Below are 25,894 nucleotides of genomic sequence, written 5' to 3'. Positions count from 1 at the left end.
CAATGGCTTTTATAGCCACAACCTGTCCCCTCATAGCTATGAGTGGACGGCGTTTACCTCGGGTGGCAAACAAAAGAAGTTCAAAAGGCTCCCGATGGGCTATAAAAATAGCCCCGGGGTCTTTGCTGCTCGTGTGGTCTCTCTCTTGGAGATGATTGACCCGGAAGCATATTCGTAAGTAGATGACATCTACCTGACGGACGACGAGTTGCTTCCACACCTTGCTCGCGTGGATAACATAATAACTATGTTTGCAGACTTCGGTTACAAGTTCAACTTTGCGAAGTCCCACATTGCCGAGTTCACAGTGTTGTTCTTGGGGTACGAACTCAATCATGAGGGTCGAGGCTTGGCTCCGCAGTTCCTTGAGAAATGCGCACGCCTTAGTACTCCTACGACACTGAAGAAATTACAATCTTTGCTGGGTTTTCTGAATTTCGGTCGTAACTACATTCCTGATTATGCCCAGCATATCAAGTCGCTTTATGCCTTGGTACAACCTACTTTTACCAAATCTTGCTGGCTGCCTGAGCATTCGGCTGCATTGCAATCTTTGCAGTCTGATCTTCTTGCTTCAAAATTGTTACAAACTCGTGATAACCACACTAACCTGGTCATTAGAATCGTACCGGGTGCAGTGGGTTTCACCTACTTGATGTTCAATGAGGGCGACACCGTCCCCATTGCATACAAATCTCATCTGTACACTTCGGCTGAGCTGCGCTTCTCCGCTGTCGAAAAAGTACTGACAGCAGTTCAGATGGCGGTCCTGAAAGAGCGAGCGCCATCACAGGGGAAGCACATGCTAGTGGTAACACCGTACCCAGCTCTTGAGGCGGTCACTAAAGCCAGTGTACCTAATTCTAAGGCTTTGCATCCAAGTTGGATACAATGGGCAACCTTCTTTCCCTCGCCTGACGTCACATATATATTTGACGCGGCATTACAGACACAGGAGTTCTTGGAGTATGAATTTGTTCATCCGGCTCCTCTGACTTTGCGCCCGCTCGAGGAGTACCATTGTGTCATTTACACTGATGGGTCTGCGCAACCCGCAACTGGATCAAAGCACGCCTATTCAGCGGCCTGCGCAATTGTGGTGGGTACTTTCGTGAACGGTGAGTTCCAGTCTGATGTCGTGCATACACAGTCATTGGGTGATTGTACCGCTCAGTTAGCAGAACTGAAAGCTCTGGTGCTTGCACTGGAGTTTGCTGATCCTCGAGTCACCACTCTTATAGTGAGTGACTCGTACTATTGTGTTCAATCATACAACGAGAATCTACACTTTTGGAGTCACAATGACTTTCGTGATTCAAAAGGTAGCACAGTGAAGCACAAAACGCTTTGGGTTCGAGTGGCAGAACTTAAAGAAGGTCTGCCCCTCGTGAATGTAATTCACACTCTTGGTCACCAACGAGTTGGTGTCCATGCTGTCGGTAACAGCTTGGCTGACGAGGCAGCAAAAACCGCAGTGGCGACATATTTAGTAGCAGCAGTTACAAGATCCAAAACTAGGATTGATGATGACATCGTGGCAGCTATTGCTGCGTCCGAGACAGGGACGGGCTTTCCGAAAGGATTCCCTTCCCGCTACCATTATCGTTTAAGTCCTGATAACGTCCCGTTAGTGAGGATTAACGACGTTGGTGACAGATTGATTCCCAACGCGGACTGCAGACCATCTCTGATTACAGCTGCCCACGAAGGTGTTGCGTCTGCGCATGCCGGCGTTTCGGCAACTGTATCTCTTTTGCAGCAACGTTACTGGTGGTACGGTTTGTACAAACAAGCTCAGGCTTATGTCCTTTTATGTGACATTTGCCAGCGGATTAAACCTTCTTCTGTCGCGCGTCCACCACAAACGCAGCTGTATATATCTAATCAACCACTTGCGTGTGTTTATTTAGATCACTGCGGACCTTTTTCCTCTGATACTGCGTACAAGTGCATCTTGGTTGCAGTGGATTCGTGCACACGTTTTCTGTGGGTGTGGCCGCAAAGGAGTACTGATGCCCGGACGGTCATCAAGGATTTGCGTCTTTGTTGGGAGTTTTGCATGTGGTACCCTTCATTCTGACCAGGGCCCCGCGTTTGCCTCTAGGGCTTACAAAGAAGCCATGAGAAGTTTGGGGGTCCAAGTCAAATTTTCGTCTCCATACCGGCCTGAGGGCAATAGTGTTGTGGAGCGACTTAACCGTGACCTAAAGCAATCTTTGACAGCAAGGGTTTTAGGTACAGGCCGAAGCTGGCTAACCCACTTGTATGACGTGCAACGTGCAGTTAATAATCTCCCTAGAAAGTCTCTGGGTGGGCGGACCCCATACATGATGCTCTTTGGAGTACGAATGTTTGTTCCAGACCTTGAGGGTCTAGACATGGCGGCGGCTGCGGCGCCTTTTGACCTAGATGATCACTGTGCTGTATTGCAGAATCTTCAAGAAGCCAGAGACACTCTAGCAAAGGAACACGTACCCTCTACATGCGACGCTGAGCTCCAGATTCCGGTAGTCAGCTGGCTACCTTGAGTTGGTGACCTGGTCCGTGAGAAGGTGGAGAACAAAAAAGAGTTTGGCCCCTCTTATCGTGCACCAGTCCCGGTGCTTGGAGTCCAGGGTACACGTACAGTTATTTTACCACCACTTCCTTGTCGCAAGGATAACAGGTACATCTCGATTGACAATGTCAAGCTACAGCGGGTGGCCGATTCTCCATAGTATGACACCTTCAGTTTCTTGCCCTTCCATTCTGCGAAATTCTGTTGTAATGTCGCCCTCGAACATCATGCCTGAGGTTGCCGTTGAGATGCATGCAGTTGCTGCCCCTCCTATGCCGCCTACTGATGGTGGTTTGCCTGAAGATCCTGAGTATGCTTGTCCTGCAGGTGTCCCGTTGCCTCTGTTACATTCAACAGCGATTAAGCATTCCCGTTCTTCCTTTGACACTGAATCAATGACTTCCACTGCCTCTTCCAAAATTGCTATATTTTTTGCCTGGTTCAAGAGACATTTTTTGGTGGCACCATGGACTTACATCTGGCTGGTGCTAATATGTATTTTTTTGTTCATGACGATTGGCTTTGTGGTAGTGTTTTTTAAACTTATCAATGGACACTACCTGGCCGAAAGATCTACGATTGGATTAATTGATGGAACTTTGGCCCCCTATTCCTCATCACACATTATGAAAGGGGACCAGATTTTGTGAACATTACTGCCTGGCCTGTGCGTGATGGGATCACTTGGGATGCTGTTAAATTTCAAATTCATGGACCTACCGAAGTGATTAATGTGCCTAATGTATTTTGTGTTTCTATGGGTGATGTAGTTAAACAGAATATCCGATCTGATGATTGGTATGTACAAGCAATAGAAGCACTATTTTCTGATCTTAAATATTATGCTGCATTTGATGCTGAAGATTTGTATTTAAATTCTGCTAATTATGGTGAACAATTTTGTTATCAGCATTATGGCACGCATTTCCTACACAGAACTAATACTTTTCGTAATTTTGTTAATTTCACACAATGGGAACACTGTCCGGCCCCTTATTATGGCAGTTCTGCCACATTAGTGAACAAGTTCACATATTTTTCGGGTTTTAGTGTGACTAAACCGACCTCTTTTTATTTTAAATTGGCGGCTGAGACAGCCTCTAAGGTTAGGTTGACTTGTACCAAATTATTATATTCCAAGTCCTTTATGGACGATTTGGCTATCGGAGGCTATGACCAATGGAAAGCTACTATCGATCTTAAATCGGTTTGGGGTACTAAACCATGGCAGGTTCAGGGAACAGAAGCTTTGCATCGCGCCTGTCTTATCCCAACCCCCATTTTATTTTTTAATTCATCTATTTTTCAGACAACCTGTTTTGGTTTGGCAACGTCTAAGAAATTGAATTCCCCCACAATTCCGGATCTGGGTGCTTATCCCGGCTGGGGTAATTACACAGATCTTTCCCTTAGTAGGTTGCAGTCCCTCATTTCCAACACCACCTTTAATGTTTCAGCGTTTAATCCTGATGGGTGGTTGGTATGGCAAACTGGTTCAGATTCCTGTCAACGTCGATTTTTAGCCTTGGCACCTGGGTACACTCAAGTCAGGGTAGATCCTCATTTTGAATCATCACACACTGTAACTACCTACTCTGTGGGTAAGTTATGCCAGTCGTGGCTGCAACATTCCACGTTAGCATCGGTTAAACTTAATTTGTCACGTTTAAATGACAAAATTGATCTGAATGATTTTATTAAAGGTCCTGCAATAGGCAGATCCAAAAGATTGGTATATGCTATTTACAACGAAGTTTGGAAAATGTCGCAAATCGAGGCTGCGTCCAGATTACGTGCTATTGACCAGGCCAATATGGAAAAAGTTTTGGCTGTGATTGATAATAGTATAAATACTTTGTCTTCTAGAATTTACACTTTAGATAATATCGTTTCATCTGTCATAGACATTGTGCAGGATGATTTGTCTGTGTTGTACCATGGCCAGAATCAGTTGCGTTCTGTTATGCAGTTTGCATGGACTTTGCAAACGTTAAAGGCAGGGAAGGTCCCATAGGATTACATGAATGTTTCCTCTTTGTTCCTCCCTTTTAATTTAACTGCGAAACAACAGTTTATGTCTATGAAGGATGCGACTTATTCATTACTGCACATTGAGAAATTAGAACCTTTGCCTTTCTCTATTGCTGAGTTAAATTCAGCCGTGTGGCTTATCCACATCCACGGCGTGATCACTTTACCTTTTTCGCTTTTTAAGTTTAGTTCAGGCATGAAACATTATGCTCTTGGCAGATATGAGCAACTTGGTAGTGTGTTCCTGCACGAAGTTTGGTCGCTCCCGTTTACATATAGATGCATGCGGGAGGGCACAGAGGTTTATCTGAAGGGTGAGGAATGCACTTCTGCTCCTGATCATTCTGTGGTGTGTAGACACATACAATTGCATGGTGCTTGCAATGTACACGCTCCTAATTTGGCTTGCGTCCTGAAAGGTGTACCGGTACCAGTTATAACCCCTTCATTTACACTGCTTGCTAACTGTAGTTATTTGCTTTTAAATAATGAAAATTGCTGTGGGATGCTAATGGGCATACCATACATAGTCACTGTTTCACGGCGTGTAGTTTGCTGTAATAATGTCCTTTTCCCACCACCGCTTGGCCGGCTCGATGTTTCTATCTGGCCTTCGATTCCAACCTTGAGCGCAGAGTTCAACCAGATGAGCAGAATAAGGGCTCTTTTGTCTCAAAGGGAGGTCGCTTTGACTTTGTCCCGTGAAACCTTTCTTCTTCACGTGGCAAACACCCGCACGGAGGTGCAGGCGCTTTTGAATACTGACCTCTCCTTCCATTTTGGAACATTGATACAGACTATCTTTAATGCCTCGTCTACGACCGGAATAGTTCATTTTTTTAAACTTGTGGGCTCCGGCCTCGTGACCTCCTTTCAAACTATTTTTGGTGTGATTCCCGCATTTTTTCATTCTATTTTTTCCAGCATCTTCGGAGGTCTTCCTTTGGTTCTCGCCCTTATAGCTGGAATACTTCTGTTGAGTTGCGTCCTACGCGATGGCTGCACAACTTGCGTACAGAGACAACATGCCCCGGCTGTTACATCTGCATAACCGGATGCTTGAATACTATGGCACGTTGCCCCTCGCGACTTTGAGTGTCGCATATGGATTGTCCTTCCGGTTTCCCTTCTTTACTTGTGTGCAACCCATCTTTCACTGCCTGGATTGTCCATTCCAGTGGGCTCTGGATTTATGCCTGACAACCTCGGTGTCACCTGTACCGGATTTTGGTCAACTAATGGGCCCCTTAACGGCTCATGAGTTTGAATGCTCTGGTGTTGGGTTTATGGCCTTGGGTGCGGCACATGGAGTCCTTGGAAATTGGGCCATTGAAGAGGCTGCGATTGACTTTCTGGAACGAAGTTATATCGAGGAACCTTCCTGTTGTCCCTGGAAGCTCCAATTGTGAGTGAACACGTGTGTTCCTTTCCCTTGCTGAATTGGATGGCAGATACTTTTGCGGAACGCTCCAATGATTTCCTCTTGGAGGCTGTTGCAACTTATTGTGCCTACATCTTTCTGGATTGACTCTTTGTCTTGGCGGACTCGGGGTGCGCCCATCGATGTAATTTTTTCCCCATTTTTTCATGGTTTTTTCACCTGAAGACATCTTTTTCTGTTTTTGAATTTTTTTCTTTTTGAACTTACACTTACCTTATATGGACTTACAGTTCATGCCCTTGGTTCCGTTCATTCTAACTTGAACTCTGCGTTCTTGATAAGTGCGCCCCTAGTGGTTAGTAGTCCGATCAAGGGGGGTGTAGTATGGGTAACCACTCCCTATGTACAACGCTAAGTTAGCATAACCTCGACGGCTGTTAGAAAGCCGGCTTGCCGCTTCTGCTGTTTTTGCACGCGACACTGTTGTTACATGTTATTCATTCGAGAACTGCTGACTCGAATTTGCTTCACATGAGAACCGTCTGTTGTTTAACATCCTTAACAGTGAGCAGTGACCTTGGTCTGTACACTGTGTAAAGAACGTGTCTGGGTCACTAGACGGTGCTGGTTGTTGTGTTCAGGTTGATCGTACCACCTCTTAGCCATAACATACATACAGCTGCCAATACCTGAAAGACGAGTCTTTTAATATTACAGAGCAGCATGTTTTCTGTGGCATTCAAAACGAAGAGCTGTTGCAGGAGAGAGCCTAGCTGATCTTGTGATGTGATTCCACTAAGCTGATCTATAAGGTATGGGGTCCCCCATGCAAGCCTAAGAGACCTTCTATTAGTCTAATAATACCTTATTAGTTGCTAGAGAAAGGAGGGTGGTCGCTTTCCACTGTCATTATTATTATGATTGCTCCTTTCATTTTCTATGGTATTGTAACAATGCTGATGATGCTGATCCTAACCATTTGTCTGCTTGTGTTAGCCAAAGTACTGCATCTTAGGACACAAGGTTTATAAAATAAACCCTTTAAACTTTACTGTGTCTTTGGTTTTCTGTTGTGGACTGATATATAGCTACCAACGGGTATTTCGGATTCCCACCACTCCTGAGAGTATCTAAGTCGCTTGTTCTGGGTTGTCTATACATTGGGACCGCCGAGCTAAATCTCGGATAACGAATGGGACACTAAGCTAGTCGGATAGGGGTTCTTGGTTCTGAGGGGAGTTTCTGGTACACCACAATTCTCTGAGGTCCTGGTTTCCTGCGCATGGTTCTGTGCATAAGCAGAATCCCTGCAAAAGCATCTTGATATAGAAATTAATGTTAGGAAATATCATCATTTTAATTGTAACTATTGTTAGTTTCATATTTTTTGCAAGAATAGCGTCCATATAAGAATTAAGTGTATCTCTGAGATTGTTGCAACACAAGATTCTCTTATGAGGATTCGATGAAAAGCCCGTTCCAGGAAAATTATTTTGTGAACAGAACTTACTAAAAGGCATCACTTAGGACTTTTCTATATTTCGTTTGTAAGTATTTTCTAGATTTTGTTTGTAGAGTATGTAGTTCACTCTTCAAAGAATGAGGAAGAGAGGATTCGGGTTTGTTATTTAGGTGGAGACAGGAGATGGCATCAGAATTCTTCAATCTATATAAGAAAGGCTTGAGCGCTAGAATAAACAGTAAGGACAATAACGAATATCCCTGCCTTATACCCCTTTTAGGGGAAAGTATGCGGATTGCAATCCTTTAACAAAGACAGAGGAGCGAGGGGAGGAATATAATAAAGAAATGAGTTGGAGAAATCATGGGCCAAACCCATGCCAGCATAAAGCATGCATAGGAAATTGCAGGCCCACCTGATCAAGTGCCTTCTCACCATCCAAAGCTACCACCGTGAGGGGGAGTTTAAGTTTGAGAGATTTACTGAAAATGTTCAAAAGGACCAATAAATTCTCCACAATATTCTAATTTCTAACAAAGCTTGATCATTCTTCATCAACTAGTTCAGACAAAAAAATCATTAAGTCTGAGGGACAATGTTTTGGCAAATATTTTACAATCTGCATTTATTAGCAATGGTAATTTTTGTATTGGGATAGCTCCCTTTCTTTTTTTGGAATAAGGCATATCATAGCTTCTGTAATTAGTTTAAATAACTTAGGGACAAGCAATTTAGAGAACTGAAGGTAAGATTTGACGGTGAAGCCATCTGGCCCAGGAGCTTTACCTAGTGGAAGGTGTTTATCTGCTGAATAAAGTTCTTCCACCCGCAATGGGTTCTCGAAAGGAGTGATATCAATTTTTGAGGACTTGCACATTGAAGAATGAGCAAAAAAGGTCTTAATAGATTCCTCAGAGGCATACATTCAGTGGTATATAAGGTTTGATAATATTTGGCAAAACAGCCAGCAATGTCCGAATCGCGATAAAGGTTGGTATCAGATTGGTTGGTAATCGTTATAATGGAGGATTTTTCTTTTCTACATTTCATAATTAGGGACCAGTTTTATTTTTGCCACCATAGTATCCACCATTAATCTTAAGGAGAGTGATGCATGCTTTCACCATAGTTGATATGTTGAATTGATTCTTGGCATCCATCAGGTCGTTTAAATCAGTCTTATTGTTCTTTGACATAAAATATTTGTGCTCTAATCACTTAATTTCATTTAGAGTGCAAGCATATTTTTTCTCCAGAGCCGTATGTTTGTTCGAAGTCCCTCCCATATCAGTATTTTTAAACTATTCATGGACGGACACCTCATAAGATGTGAGGAAGTTTTTATCAAAAAATATATGAATATTAAACCTCCAGTGGGATCGGGATGAGGTATTTTGAAGAACGTCTACATTTGTGCACACCGGGGTGTGATCAGAGATCAAAATTAAGCCTATCTCCTAATGAGTTAGATGTTGGGTAAGCTTTTTGCTAAGGAAGACATAATCAATTCTAGTCTGGGATTTGTGGGGGCAGAATAAAAGGAGAATTATTGACAAGAGGGGTGTACTGATCTCCATAAATCCAATGAAGACTGCTTAAAAGCCTTGTGAGCTTCATGAGGGAAAAACTTTGAAGCTAAGAATGGTCCAAGAAGGGATCAAACGTTTGATTGCCGTCACCTGCCAGGATAAAGTTTTCAGAAAAATGTTGAGTGACTTTCTGGGAAAGAAACTTCCAAAAAGTGGTATCAGGGTTAGTAAGGCCATAAACAGTGAGAAATGTAAAAAGAATACCATTGTTTTAGTTTGTACCAAAAACCTATATACCGTCTTCATCATGTTCTTGGGTATTCACTGAAATATTTAGACTTTTATGACAAAGGATTGCCATCACATTCTTATGTTGCAGAGAGGGGGTAAAATATAATTCACCTACTCATTGTTTTTTAAGGTTGTTCATATGCGTTATAGTAAGATGTCGTTTCCTGAAGGAATGCTCGTTGACAATGTAACAAAGTAAGAAAGCACATGTTGAAATTTGATTGGATTTTTCAAACCTTTAACATTCCATGTTGTTATCCTAATTGGCATTCGAGAAGAAGTCATTAATGAGCATCAAGGAAATACATGTACTTAATGATAATGTACAAAGAACGTGTAATTTGAGAAAGAAGAGAGGGAAAAGGGGAACAGAGTAAGGGAAAAAGAAAAGAGAGAAAGGAAATGGGGTGAGATATCCCCGAAAAATGACGATGAAATATAGGCAGCACAGGAAGAAATAACCTTATTTGCAGTAATGACCTAACAAGAAAAAATATAAGAGGTTACTGAACACCTAAACAAAAGATAGAGCCAGACTCTGCTTTAGCGAACAACAAAAGGGAACACAGTGAACAACAAAAAGACATGATAAACAGCTGTTAGAGAGAGAAATACATGTATGTGAGGACTGTATAACATTGAACACTTTTTAAGAAGGCAGAATACATGAATAATGTATCAATAAACTTACCATGTAGTAGAAGGGGTAGGATGATGAGGTGACAGCACACACATTAATGGGGCAGAACAGACAAGGACAGGAAAAAGATGCGGTAAAATACTCTGAACGGGAAAACAATGAGACAGAAACAGATTACACAGAGTACAGAAACCTAGAAAATCCAAAAACTCAAGAAAAGAGCAACATAATAATTAAGGAGAGAAACATCAAGGGAAAAATAACAGTCATGTTTTGGCTGGTGCAGCAATTTTCATATCCTCAAGGCGATGCTGTCGGAGAAAGTCCTGCAATTTAGCTGGGTCTTTAAAGGTGTAGGAGTTAACTTATGTATGATTTTAAAAAACCAAGGGTGAACAACACAGTATCTGATATTCATGGAATATAATTTTTAAGAAATGTTTCCTTCTTGCCGACGTTGCCTTAGAGACATCCTGCATAGAAAAGATCCTATAGCTAGACCATGAAGAGATCCAGATTGTTTAGTCGCTGAAAGTATGTGCATTACATTGGTGTGCTGCAAGAACATTATAATAATGCCTGTAGGTCTTTGACGAGTAGTTGTGACAGAGGGTTTAGAAACGAGGCGATGTGCTTGTTGGATATCAAGCTGACTGTGCTGAGGTAGGGATGATCCTTTGGAGAACATAAATCATGTTGAGTCTCTCTGAGTTCTCCAGAACACCAAAAATATGTAAATAATTTCTCATATTTCTATTTTCAAAATCCTTGGGGTTCCATTTAAATAGCTATATTTTCTTTTTCTGCTGAGAAACCACTAGGAAAGAATCCTCCATATCACTAATCCTCTGCTTAACATCTTTGATAAGTTGGTCATGAGAATACCATTTCTCTTCTATCAGTATCAGGGGTGCATTGGTTTCTATGACAAAGGGTTTTAAAGCTCATATTTCTTCCAGTACATCGTCCAAGGTGAAAGGAGGGAGTCACTTAGAAGAAGAATCTTTCTTAAGTCTCTTAAGTGGAGCAGAGGTTTTCTTTGGCAGTGATGGCAGTGATCCTGCCGAAACAGTAGAGCTTTCCATTCCAAGATCACAGGAGCTCTCCATGAGGGCTGATGGGGACACACAAGCTCGGTTACACTTATGACTTTTAGGGTGTGTGATGATTTTAATAGAGGACGAGTGAGGTAAAACTCTGTCCTTTTGCCTAAAGGACCTGCATATACAGGTGCCAAAGTGGGCAAAAGCAGAAACACATGATGCCATTGGGTTCCCATTAGGAGCTAGGATAAAGTTCAAAACCAGTAACCCAACATAGAAGAATATCAGAGTAGTATGCGCAGTGCCCACTGAGAGGATGAAACTCCAGAATACTAATCAAGTCCAGAGTAATGGCAAGGGGGACATTTGTTGGTTGACTGCTGAATTGAAGCAGAAACTGCGAGAGTTAGATGCTCTAAAAAACAGCAAGTGAAGAAAATGTTCTACCATCGTTGAAGGATCAAAGGATATCTATGACGCTGACAAAGTAGAGGCACGGAGGTGAATGACTCTACACTACATATATAACCAAATTCAATTCACCTAGACGCAAAAAGCCTCAGGGGAGAAAACTTCCAATGACCAGCAGCTCACCAGCAAAATATAATGTTAATAAAGCAAGGAAGTTCAAGTAAAGTAAACATTAAACCTGCACTTTTGATAAAAAATTGAGAGAGAAAGACTCTTACTGTGACAGGGCTATCAACTTGACTTTCACTGAAGCTAGTAAGGAGGGAACTCCAGTCAGGGAGGCGTATCAAGAATTTCCTCACAGGAATGCAAAATGACAGAGGAATCCTCTGAAGCCTTCTTTGCATCGTGTGAGATTGGGGAGTCATGCTGAGCGCTGGTAAGAAGGAGAGGGTCAAAAAGGAAGGCATCAACTTTCTGATAGCAATATCCCAGCTTCGGGAGTGGCTACATGAGGAAGTAGGTCTGTGTTTCTCAATGCATGTAAAAGTCGACAGGGAGGGCTAAAGTCTGGTGGCCATCTTATGCGGTGCATGCGACGTGCTCAAAGTTGTTATGTTATGTTAATATAACTTACTATAGCGCGCAAATCACCTCGGAAGAGGTATCTTAGCGATATCGATGAGCACAGGTAAATAAAGTGCTGAAAATTAAGAAATTCCCTGTATTTAACATATTCTGGACAAATGTGAAAATAATAGGGCAAGGCATTCCAACAACACAGGGCCTGCTGCAGCATCTTGTCAGAGTGAACATGAGGGAAGATATGCAAGGGTTTGTCCTTAGAGCACAAATTCCTAGATGGACAGTAATAGTTAGGTTTCTGTTGTAGATAGCTAGAGCCATTGCCTATTAATGACTTTTGAGAGAGATTTTGAAGATTGCCCTTTTCTTCATAGGTAGCCATTATAGGGCTCTCAAAAGAGGCTCAGATGCAGAAGGGAGACTGCATAAACGTCACACAGCAGGATTATGGACCACTTTCAATTTAGCCATTAAAGTCTCATTTTCAGTAGAGCATTGTCGTAGTCCAATTCGCTGTAAACCAGAGCCTGAAGAAGTTTTTTCCTAACAGGGAGAGGAAGATAGAAAAAAGCTTTCTCCAGCAGACGTATCATGTTGAAACAACTACCGCTAGTAGCTACAATCTGGTCTTTCATTGACAAAGACTGATCTATTTTGAGGCCAAGATTTTTAACAGCCTGTTTGGGAATAGCAGTGGGGCCTAATTGTATAGGCAACCAATCTGAGGCCCACAGTTTCTGTGCCTTCCTAAACAGCATGATTTCTGTTTTCTCTGTATTTAATTGCGGACAGTTTGTGACCATCCAGTCTACAATTGCTTTCATGCCATTTAAGGAATGGTTTTTTGACAGTGACCAGGTTTTCCTCAAAGAAAATGATGAGCTGAGTATCATAAGATATCATTTCAAATCCAAAGTTTGTAGCAATGGTAGTTAGAGGGGCTAAATAGATGTTAATCAGCGAGGGGCTTAAACAAGAGCCATGTGGAGCTCTGTGGAACCCCCTTATCAACCACCATAGTGCCCAGCAGAATAGTCTGAGATCTGTTTCTTAAAAGATCCCGAAAAACCTGGAGAGCTGTTTCAAAAATGCCATGCAGCTTTTGAATCAACCTTGTATGAGACACGAAATCTAAGGCTGCCGATATATCCAGCAGCACCAGCATTGATGGAAAACCTCTGGAATCAGTCACTAAGAAGGCCTCCTTAATGAAGGAGGATATAAAACCAGATTGAGATGGATCCAAGATCTGGTTTTTCTCAAGATATGCTGTGAGTTGGGTATTTATTAAACCTTCCAGAGACTTGTCCAGGAGAGGGGGCTGCGAGGCAGAACGTTAATTTGCTAGATTACTAGGGTCTACATTAGCTTTCTTTTGTATAGGTATAACTTGTGCTGATTTCCAATCAAGGGGAATCTTTGCCGTGTCAACAGATACATTAAACAGCATGCAGACAGCAGGTGCAATCTGATGGGAGAGTAGAGCTGAGATCCATGTAGGATATGACCAAATGTGGCTTTTTGCAAGGTCTTTTGGATCTGCTCAATAGAAAAAGGTGCAAACCTTTGCATGCTACAGCTGCAATTTAGAAGAGGAGCATCATAGGTTAGTTCCTCAAGAGACTGGTCCACAAGCATAGTAAATTTCAGATAGGTTTGATATATTTTATCCTCAAAGAAATCTGCTTAAGCCTGAAATAGCCTTTGAGCAGGTTGAAGACTTAACCAAGTCTTTTAGGCCAAGATGTGTGAAGCCATTTAGCATTTCTTAATGGGCCAAATCGCTATTTCAGCCCATTAAGAAATGCTAAATGGCCTTTTCAGATGTATGAAGGGCCAAAACCTGGTTGCAGTTTGCGATTTCTAGGTGGTAGAAATCACAAATTGTGACTGCGATTTAAGAATCTCAAATAGGGGTTACCTAGTTTCGATTTCTAAATGACATGTACGTAGCATTTCCTAAATGTGAATTGAGCATTTAGGCAATGCTATGACCATCGACTTGAAGTCGATGGTAACCATTGGCAAAATTTAAAAAATGCATTTAAAAAAGCATTTTTTTAAGTGACATAAAGCACACATATGCCCCTACGGTATATGTGCCCTTACATATGCACCAGGAAATTCGGGGTGCCTCCAGTGGGGCCCAGACCCTTGGCTAAAACGCAATTTAGTAAATGCAAACCATCTCCTAATTTGCCCATGAACGGGAATACAGTGGCATTTCCTGTTTGTGATTCCCTAATGGTGATTTCTACTTTGTAGGAATCGCTGTTAGGGAATTGCAAATTTGGTACATATCCTTTTGCGTTTTTTTAAAATAGTGATTCCTATAGAGTCGCTATTTAAAAAAATGCAAAGGTAAGCTTTGTACATCTGGGACTAAGGACTTTACACAAGTTCTTTAAAAGAATTGCCTGCTTGCTCAATTTTAATAATAATATGGGAATTGCGTGCCAATTTAATATTTGGGTGATAAGAGGGTAACTATATCGCTGAATAGGAGGATACACACTATTTTTTGCTCCTTTTATAATCTCCTTTTTTCATAACTGCTCCATGGCCATAATTTATCATGCTGGCTTGAACCGTGCTCTGTCCTGGTAGCACGGATGAGGATAACACCAATTTGGAAGCGTCTTTATACCTCTTATTTTTGTCCTTCTCCAATTTCTTTCCAGCTTTTCCAGGAGGACTTCACCTGTCTCATCTCTGTGGAATACCAAGGAGTCTGGGGATGTGGCAGAGTTTTAGAACTAGTTTTTAAAGGTGCAATGCTTTCAAATGCCAAATTTAGAGTCTTGTTAAAATGTGCTAAAGCTGTGTACAAGTTTATGTCCTGGGCGGTCATGGAATACTCAAAGGCTTTAGTATGCTTGACTATCCCATCAGTTTGGGGATTTCAGAATTGGATGAAGGAATGATCCATCCAAGTGAGAGGTAATAGAGGCTCACAAAGCAATGCATTAGAGTTAATAAAGATTACACCAGTTCTGTTTTTGTTAATTGGTCTATCAAGTACCATTCCGGCCTTGTCAGTAAAGTGGAGATGTTACCACGACTGGAACCCAATTTGCTTACCTTGACCATGTTCCACTATAAGTGGTGCTCATCATGCCCAAACACCAGGTAATGTTGGATGAGGAGAAACCTTTCTACCTTACGCCGAATCCTGCTGCGGTGATGGCTTTTACAGTGTTTAATCATTTGGCCTTTATTGAATAATTTACCAAACACATAATGCCATGTACAACAGTCTTTGTGTTACAGTTTGAATGGTCAGTGAGTTTGTCGGCAAAGTTCCAACTTTCAAAACCTTTGTGTTATACATAACCTTACATGCTGTGCAATTGCCACATTTTAAGTGTCTTAGAGTAGGTGCCAATCTCTTCTCCATGGAGGCTGCTCCCTGTGTACCTAGACCATATAATCTTTGAACTCAACGACGTTTGAATGTGAACAAGGACTGCCATTATTGATGTTCTCAAGAAATCTCCAGTGCCTCTTGATGATCTTTTGAATCTGATTGTTGACACAGTTAAACCTCATAACGGTCATTAATAGGTCAATTTCTGATTGTTTAGCTCTGGGTGTAACCAAGTTCTCTCTGGGGCAAAACCAAGCTATTTTAGACTAGTATGAATCATTCCTTTAGGGTACTCCATCTCTAGCAATTTGCCTCTTCAAATAGATCCTTCTTTAAGTAGTGTTCATGCAGATTCTGCAAATATGCAGGAACTGTCCAAAATTCAGATTTTCCTAACTATAACTCGCGCACCCGCAATCCACTGCTGATGACGTCACATATTACATCACTCATGACATGGTCAGTGACATCACTCATGACATCACTGATGACATCTAAAATGACATCACTGATGACATCACTGATGACGTCATCCATTGAGTCTGTGTTTCTTAACACTTTTAATATGTTTAATATATATATGGAAAGGCCTGTTGAAGAATGAGTGGGTGTACAAGTGTGTAAATGGATGAGTTTCTTTGGTGCGTAACTGACTCTATAAGTGAGTCATTAAATGTATCTTACTGCAGACTAGTGACTAATCTGTGTGAATGTCTGTATGTTTCTGTCTGTTGGTGTATAAGTGGCTGCATGGTTTTGTGAATATCTATATGAGTGTCTATGTGGGTTATCGATTGGTTGTCTGAGTATCTGTATGGGTGCCTGAGTGTTAGTGTGGGTAGGCTGTGTGTGACTCTGTGCATAGATGTGTGAGTGGGTGACTCTATGGGTGCATGGTTTTAAGAGTGCATCTGTGATGGACTGTACGGTTGAGCGAGTGTATGTATGGGTGTGTTAGGGATTGAATGTATATCTCAGTGGTACATTTGTGACTAACTACATATGTGAAAGGCAGTATATATGTGTGTAAGAGTATATAAGTGGCTAGATGTGAGAATGTGTGATTGTGACAGTGACTGTATGGATGAGTGTGTGCTTTTGTCAATGATTCTAATAGAGCATAAAAATGTGATACTATTTTTGTGAGCAAGGGAACTTGATTGTGTATAACTGCATAGGTGAGTAAATGGCAGTGTGATTATTTGTATGAATGACTAGGTGTGAGAGTACCTCTATGGATGATTGGTAGTGTGTGAGTGTCTATATAGGTGTGTGTATAAATTCATATGATACTTTTTTATGGAGTGACTGTAACTATGAGTGACTTTACACATGAGTGTGTGGAGGTGTATGAAGACCTAAAAGTTAATATGTGGGTATGCAGTTATTGGTATTGCATTATTTATGGATATGAGAATGGAACTCTGTAATTTTGAGTTGGTATATCAAAGGTTTTATAAGGGTGTGAAAAGATGTTGTAATTTATCACATTGTTGACTTCATCAGTGATGTCATCAGTGATGTCATTTTAGATGTCATCAGTGATGTCATGAGTGATGTCACTGACCATGTCATGAGTGATGTAATATGTGACATCATCAGCAGTGGATTGCGGGTGCGCGAGTTATAGTTAGCTGAACTAACTATAACGGGGGAATTTCATTGGTTTTTTACGAGCGAAATGTCCAGCTAACTATAACATTTGTGAAACCTATGGTTTTTTCATTGAATTTGCAAGGTTTTTTAAATGCTAATTCCTAACTATAACGTGTGTGAAACCTATGGTTTTTTCAGTGAATTTGCACGGTTTTTTAAAAGCTAATTTCTAAATATAACGTGTGTGAAACCTATATTTTTTTGTGTTTTTGCATGGTTTTTTGAATTCTAATTCCTAACTATAATGTGTGTGAAACCTATGGTTTTTTCATTGAATTTCTTTGTTTTTTTACCACATTTTTTTCCTTTTTATTTCTTCCTTTAAACACTATTCTATCTATGTATATAATCATGGTTTTAATTCATTCTTCAATTTATAAAGATTCACCTTTTTTAAATAAATGGTTAGATATAGTTGTATAACATAGTTAATATCTTCAACAAACCTTTTTTTTTTTTTGTTAATTTTTTTTTACCGTAAGCTTACCGTAAGCGCACGCTTCGCTTTATGTACGGGGAGCGTACGTAATATTTCTACTCTGTTTGCGCATGCTTACGCAATTTGCGTAGGCGTCCGTACTTCCTACGTGACGTGTAAGCGCATGCTTTACACGCGCACACACGCGCGCACGTTACGCGGAAGTGTACGAGCGTGCCTGTAATGCGCATGCGTGCGTGCCCGTGTCTTTTGTACGCGCATGCATACTTTTACCGTACGCGCTCGGTAAGCTTAACGTGCGCGTACGGTTGGTCATGTGATCAAGAAACAACACTTTTGATTAGTACTTTCAGTTCCAGAATCTTCCTACACCACACCCATTCCCCTCATTACTGCTTGTGATTTCTTAGGAGAAGGAGCTGAATTGTCTTTGGGATACAATGGCAGAGCAGCAGTCCTCTTCTGAGAGTGAGCAGGGCAGCAGCATCATCAGACAGAGAAGGAGGAAACAAAAGAATTCTTTTGTTTGGGAGTATTTTACTTTTCCAGAGGGGCAGAAAAAGGTAAATGCTCCATTAGTCACCTGCTTACTTTGTGAGCGTGTCTTATCTAGAGGTAACCCAAGGAAGAAGTATTCCTTTGGTAATCACACTATGCTGAGACACATTAGGGATGTCATCCCAGGACTTTTGCTCGACATTCTGAAGCAAACCCTACAGAAAGTCACCCGAGCACACCCGCAGAAGCTCAGCCGAGTACATCTTCGGCAGCTCAGCCGAGCCCTTCCTCTGCGGTGGGAGCATCACCCTCTTCTGCTCCTCTGGAAAGGAACCCTCGATTTCAGAGGGTACAAATGAGGTGCACCAGATGTTATGGTCTAATTGTTCATGGGGAGAGCAGTGTTTCCCTAATAAACAATAAGATAGACCAGCAGATCTGTGGTCCTTGTTAATATTCCCATTCTTTCTTTCCTCTGTCCCTGTATTAACACAACGGCTCTTTTAAGAGCCAACCTTACCTCACAACTTTTTTAAAAAAAATTTAATTAATTTTTTTTTTTTTTTTTTTTACCGTACGCTTATGGTACGCACATTTTTAAAAAAAAATAATAATTTTTTTTTACACCCTACAAGGTCCTTGAGGGAGTACAACGTAAATGAGAAAAGCAGATAGAGGAGAAGTGAAAAAAAGGGAGCATGAAACTAAATGTGTGATAAATACAGAAATTTCACACTTACCTGAGCAACAGAATAAATTATTTATTATTAAAACCATCATATTTATAAAAAAAAAGCTGACCCTTTCGTACAAATGCCATTCTTACAAACCCGGACCAACACAAATAAAATCTCTGACAACAATTCCTGTGTGCACACAGATTCATGGTTTGATTCTAGGCACAAAACAGTATTCCTCAGTGATACCAGTACACCTTAACTTATGGTGAAAACTTGCTCCATAATATTTTACAAGTTCAAGACAGTTAAATATCTCCCAAACCACAAAATGTAAAACATAACTTTTAAAGAAGAATCACAATTCTAATATTTATAGCAAAAATCACCACATACATCCCCTCTCAAACTCATATCTCACCTTTAAAATTAGTTAGTTGAGAAAGAAATGTGGCACTCAAACAGCAGATTATCAGAGTCAGAATCTCAGAGCTGTACACCTCTCTCCTCCCACCAGAACCAGTAAATGGCAATGTTTCCCTCACTTTTTTCACATATATACATGTTAATTACAATTCTCAGTGCTTCCAACATTTTTTCAAATGAAATCACACATTTCTATTGGTTGAAAACTTCAACCCTTTTCCAAATAAACCCTTCCCCCAACTTGACTTCTGCCTGCTACCATAGCAACAGCTCATGGAACACTGGTGTGAGCAGAGAGGTCAGAAGTTCAGCACACAATGTTTCTATTCAAACAGCAAGAGTGCTTCACCTGTCAAACCTAACAGCAAATCCAAATTAATCTTCTGTGGGGACACAATTTTCTGAACCAATACAAAACATGCTTCTAAAAATGTACACATACAGCCTAGTTTTAACTGTAAAATGGTTTGAATCGGCCAATGAGTTATTTTTATTTAAAAAAAATATGTATGCCTCCATTTTACAACTGTCTTTCATTTCATATTGCCATTCTACTGAAAGACACCTCCTGAGTGCATCCAGATCTCCTTGAAAGATGTTCACAGTGTGGATTGTAGGTCACAGCTATGTCTTCTGGAGTGAAAAGTATGCACAAAAAAGAGGTATGGTGAGAGACCTTGCTTTGCCAAATGTAGACATTAAATGGATTGGTCAGAGAGGGTTAAAGTGGCACCAATTAATGCCTTTGGTGAAAACCTTTCTACATCCCCCACAGCCTAACCTTATTATTGTGCACTGCGGTGGAAATGACCTAGGCACTTTAACTGGGGTAGGTCTGGAAATGCTTATTAAGGACACCTTTGTGCAATTGATGTCGCTTTTTCCTCAATCTGCCTTTGTATATTCTAACATATGCCGAAGGCAAAAGTGGAACTGGTCCAACCAATTTTGTCCGCAGATTGACAAAGCAAGAAAGCAGGTCAACAAATCTATTTCTGCTTTCCTCAGAGACTATGGTATGGGTTCTATATACCACAACAACTTGCGTTACAACATGCAAGGCATTTATAGAAGAGACGGTGTACATTTCACTGATGAAGGCAACAGAGTCTTCCTCTTGAACTTTAGACTCTGCATCGGTACTTACTTGTAAGTACCACAAAAATACACTTCATAAACACAACGGCTCTTTTTAGAGCCCCCTAATATCTAAACACTTAAATTTGATTTTTACTTCTATTTTTTTTATTGTTTTTTTTTCTGCCGTACGCGTACGGTAAGCTTACCGCACGCGAACCCGGCGATTTAAAAAAAAAAAAATTAAATGTATTTTTCATACTTTTGGGACCTTCTTGGACCCCCTGACAAACGCTAGGGGGTCTGCAACTCTCTTCGTTGCCCCCTTTTCACGTTCTCCACCTTTGTTTATCAGTGTGAGACACACAAAATGGCGGCCGACACTTCCTGATTTCGACCGATTCGAATGTTTACAGTCATGTAACCACCAATCAGAATTAAGCTCGCGCACGGCACCGTGCGCGTACGGTAAGCTTACCGTACGCGCTCGGAGCGCGCTTATAGATATATATATTGATTTAAATGCTATTTTCTCAGCAAATGCTGAACACATTTACACCAGACCTACAAAAGGCACATCCGTGACCTGAGGACTACCTCTCTGCCAAATTTCAAGTAATTCTGTTCAGCCGTTCGGGCTGTAGCTTGGACTAAAGGTCCTATTGAAAAATGCATGGGGAAAACACGTTTTGGAACCCCCCGTTTTTCTCAGCCCCCGCTTGACGAATCCCCCCAAGACTTTCAGGATAGGAGCGGAGCGGAGCGCCCCACCTATTCGCCAGGATTCGTCAATCGGCGCCAAAGTTATTCAAAATAGAATGTTGCAGATTTCCTATGGAAACACGGTCCTAACTATAACTATCTACTGGCGACTGCCAGTAGATAATATATATATATATATATATATATATATATATATATATATATATATATATATATATATATATAAAAAGATGTGTAATCCTACACCTAATGACGCTCGTCTTCAACTTCCTTGGCTATTCCTCAGTCCACAGATGACTTGACCTGACAACATTTTCTCCACCTCAATTTGTAACAGTTCTTATTAAGGTGGTCTTAATTTTTTCTCATCGTCCTTTTCAGTATCACTACTCTTTTGTTCCTCACGTAGGCTTAAACTTTCAAACTCCTTGAGGATCACTTAGGACCATTCAGGGGCTTGTACTTCCTATAGGGAATTCTTGTACTTTTCGATCTTCTTCTTTTGTTTTCCACTAAATCTGCCTGTTCTGCCTGACTTGAAATTTTGTTGCTTTGTTCTGGTCTTCTTCTCAATCTTCTTCTTACTATTCTGAAATTTAATCTTCTTGCCCCACTCGGCCAACAATCTTCCTCTCTAGGTTTCTTTGCCTGCACTATCTTATCGCCTTCTGTGTTCTGTTCACCATTTCTCTTATTTTGTCTTATTTCTATCTGTTTTACTTGGCTTTCTTGGTTTTCAGTCTCTGTAGGTTCAGTGCTTGATTCTGTATCACTAGCTATTTCTCCTTCTTTTAATTCTTTTGAGAGCTCATGTTCTTCTGGAATGGTCTTTGGAACATCAGCTGTTTCTTCATCTGTCTCAACATCTGTTTCACCTTCTCCTGGTTCAATAGCAGCCTCACCTTCTTCTGACTCAACAGCAGTCTCTTCTGTCCCAGTATCTGGTGCCGATTCTACTCGACTTGTGCATGGCTGTTCATTATCAAAATGTTCATCAGAATCTGTCACTCCAGACTCTTCAGCTTCACACACTTCAGCTACTGGTTGTAGATTTCTGTTTCTCAGTTGCTGCTCTTCAGATCTTTCGATTGGACTTGGGAGTAGATGGGTATGGCTCGCATGGATCCAATTTAGCAAACCAAAACACTTCACTGCTGCGGTCGCCACCAATATGATCTGGTAAGGGCCGCTCCATCAGGGTTCTAGACATGTCTTCCTCACTTGCTTCTTCACTATGACCTTGTCTCCAGGATTCAGGTCATGTGCTTGGTCCGGCTGAGTCGGTTTGGCATCTCCTCCAAACTGGCGAGACACAGAACGTACCAGGTTAGCCATTCCTCTACAATAGTCCAACACACGATCATCAGATAGGTTCATCAATTTATTTGCAGGTATGTATGCTTGTCTTATTGCTCTTCCCATCAGCACCTCGTGGGGACTTAATCCAGTCTTTTTGTCAGGTACACTTCTGAGACTCATCAATACCAAGGGCAAAGCAATAGGCCATTTTAGTGTTGTGGATGCACACACCTTCACTAATCTGGACTTTATCGTGCCATTTATTTGTTCCACAATACCAGATGCCTCTGGTCTGTAGGCACAAAGCAATTTCTGTTCAATTTGTAAAATAGCACAGATCGTTTGAATTATCTCATGATTAAAATGCAGTCCTCTATCTGATTCCAAAGTGACTGAGAAACCGAATCTCTGGATCAATTCTCTCAATTTTGCTACAGTAAGACTGTCATTCCTTCTCATTGGGTAGGTTTCTGCCCAGCGAGAAAACAAACAAACAATGACCAAGACATACTTTAGTCCATTTCATGGTGGCAGTTCAATCAAATCGATTTGTAGTCCGGTGAAAGGTCCTCCTGCTCTCTCAATTACACCCCAACTTACAACTGTCTCCCTTCCTGGATTTTGTTTCTGACAGATAACACACCTTTGGGACAGACTTTCAGCGATCAGTATAAACTTGGGATTGTACCAGGACTGCTTGAACATTTTTACCATGACATCTCGTCCAATGTGCGCATGTCCATGGTACATCCTATCCTAGCCATGTGAGAAAGCAATGAATCTGGCAATACTGGTCTTTCATCATAATATACCCAGATCTCTTCATCAATTATCCTGCAACCTGCTCTCTTCCATTCATCCTTCTCTTTATCACTAATATCTTCCTGCATTTGTCTCACCTCGTCAAAAGTCTCAAATGTGGTGGTGAACATAAGGTGACATTCGGTATTTCCTCTTTCTATTGATTGATTTATTGCCAGGGTATTTTGAGTACTGTAACGCGCCAATTGATCTGCGTATCTGCTACCCCTGGTTACATTATCATCTCCAGATCGATGTGCAGCACATTTTACAACTGCAATTCTTTTTGGAAACTGCAAAGCTTCCAATAATTCCTTTACAGTTTTCCCATTCCGAATTGGTGAGTCAGAGGAGGTCATAAATCCTCTTTGTATCCATAACTGACCGAAGTCATGTACAACTCCAAAGCCGTACTGAATGTCAGTGAAAATCGGTACTTTTAGACTTTGTTCCATTTTACAAGCTCTGGTGAGAGCGACCAGCTCTGCAACTTGGGCAGAATTTGTGCCTTTTAGACATGATGCTTCCAGGGCTCCAGTCAAGGTACAACCAGCATAACCAGCACACAATTCACCCTTTGCATTCCTCACACATGATCTATCTACAAACAATTCACAATCAGATTCTTCTAACGGTTCATCTGTGGTAAATTTTAATTACCTAGACTTAATTTATGCGGTAAAATTCAATAAGAATAACTCAGTAAAAATAAGAGGCAGAATCCGTGGTATTTGAGGTTTTAAAAGGGGATTTATTCTTTACAAAGGAATTGGTTCGAACCAGGCAATCGGATTCCGTCACCACGAAGGTTCGGGAAGGGATAGAGCAATACTTTATTGACAGGTTATCATATATATAGTCAATGCATTACAGTGAAGACATATGCAGAAGGCGTGACAGTTGAGAAGAGAGATAAGAATACACATACGTAATGGAAAAAGGCGTTACAATAGGCGTGCATAAGGGCGTGTACTAGAAACGTCATTATGATGATGACACAGGTGGGTGGATCCATAAGAGAATCCTGCAAAGTCAGCAGAAATACATGGCAGAGATGCGCGCACAGTAGCATGACGTGTGATTGACGTGTAACTGGAGGGTGAAGGGGACTTGACATTTAGCCCTACATGAGGAGACAGAAGTCTGGGATGTCAGAACAACCTAATCCCAAATCGTATCTAATATCTTGTGTTTAAGGAACTGTATTATCTGGAAGGGAAGGTCTCTCAGGCAGAGGCTATCCTATACTGACTGCTAGTGCGTGTATAAGCGTCTACATGTCTACATGAGATACGAGGGGGCATGGGCCTACCATGGTAACAGAAGCTATGAATTACTTGCATGGAGACAGTAAGGCCGGGCCCTTTGCTCTGTAGCTGGAAGGATGTTTACCTAAACTACTAGACAGGAATGTATTTCTCGAGGAGCGGAGCAGATAACTTGAAGGCTGAATACAGTCTTGGCAGGCAACAGGCCGGGCCAGGCACCGTTAGCCGCGCAGGAAGTAAGACAAAGGTCATGGATACAGATGCAGGTCCAGGCTGGAGCATTCAGAGGCAGAAAGCAGGAAAAGGCTCGATGGCAGAATTCAGGGCCTAACTTGCCAGAGCTGAAAAACGTGAAAGGTACACCATATAAAGATGGTGGCAAGGCATACTTAGGAACGGAATATTCGACCCATTCATGGTGGATCTGAAAGAGGACATGTTAACGTTGGACGCATATGTATTTGCGTCTTCATAGCTGGAAGTGGAGGGAACATACATGTACTTGTAGTATGTACATGGAGCCGTTGGGGTCTAAGATAGTGGACACAATTGATCATAAAATTCATATTTCCTCATTCCCTCCTTGTCCCCTACGGACCCTTCATGAGATATCGATCCTCAGGAATCCATCAATCTGTTCATGTAACATCATTTGCTCTTCTTTCTTCTTACGGGATTTTGAATTAGAACTTGAACGTGGAATACATGATGTGGCACACAGGCCGCAAATCGCTGGTCCACATTGTAGACACAGGCAGCAACTGAATACTATGAGAAGGCCAATACCTAGGAAGGATAGGACTTTCCATCCCCAGGCTGACAACACGATCCAGAACCAACCGGACCACGTCCAGGTGCCTGGATTCTGGTGTAGCTGACTTGCAATTTTATGAAGACGTGTTATGGCTTTATATACTGATGGCGCGTTTTCTGGAATGAAAACACAGCAACTTGATCCGATGACTCTACAGGCTCCGCCCCTATCGGCCAGGATGACGTCAAGGACAAGACGATTTTGGAGAACAACAATCCGCATCGCAGACTGCTCCTCTGTTAAGTTGCCTAGGGCAGAGGTAGTTTCATTCACTACTGCTTCAAGGGTTCTGGTTAATCTGCGTATCAGTTTACTATTAGAGACAACACCTATGTAGGGAAAGAGACCTTTATTGAAGTCTGTATATTGTTCCCATGCCGTTTCAGTGTAGTCGACAATCGGGAGATCTCTCTGGGGTCTATTGTGTACTAGATGGGTATTTCTATGATAATCAGGAGGGGCTAGGAAAACAGGTGGCAGAAGGAATGCAATGTAACAGGTACCATCCCAATCTAGAGGTAAACGTATATATGCGGTATGACCACAAATGAAGTAGGAATGACGGGAAGCTCTACATGTAGACTTGCCTTGATCACTGAATTCGATCACAGTAGTACATTTACTATGACCCAAGTGTACTGAACCATTCTTTCTTACACATAATTCACCTTTGACTGGTAATACTGACATAGCAGGCAAGACTAGTGCAGTTTCAGATTCAACATTCAGAATCATGAGGTTAAGTGTAAAGTTACCTAATCCATATACTTCATTTTCTAGATCAGTTCCTGTCCTTTTGGGAAGTCCCTCCTTGTTAGGGTAGCAGGCTTTAAGCAAAACTAAGTTCAGGTTTCCCCATACCCAGTTGCTCTGGTAAACTACGGTATTTGAATCTAAAGAATTAATCAAACTAAACCAT

The sequence above is a fragment of the Triturus cristatus genome, chromosome 6 (genome assembly GCF_964204655.1).
Source record: "Triturus cristatus chromosome 6, aTriCri1.1, whole genome shotgun sequence".
In the NCBI taxonomy this organism is placed as follows: Eukaryota; Metazoa; Chordata; class Amphibia; order Caudata; family Salamandridae; genus Triturus; species Triturus cristatus.
This window is presented reverse-complemented; position numbering follows the sequence as displayed.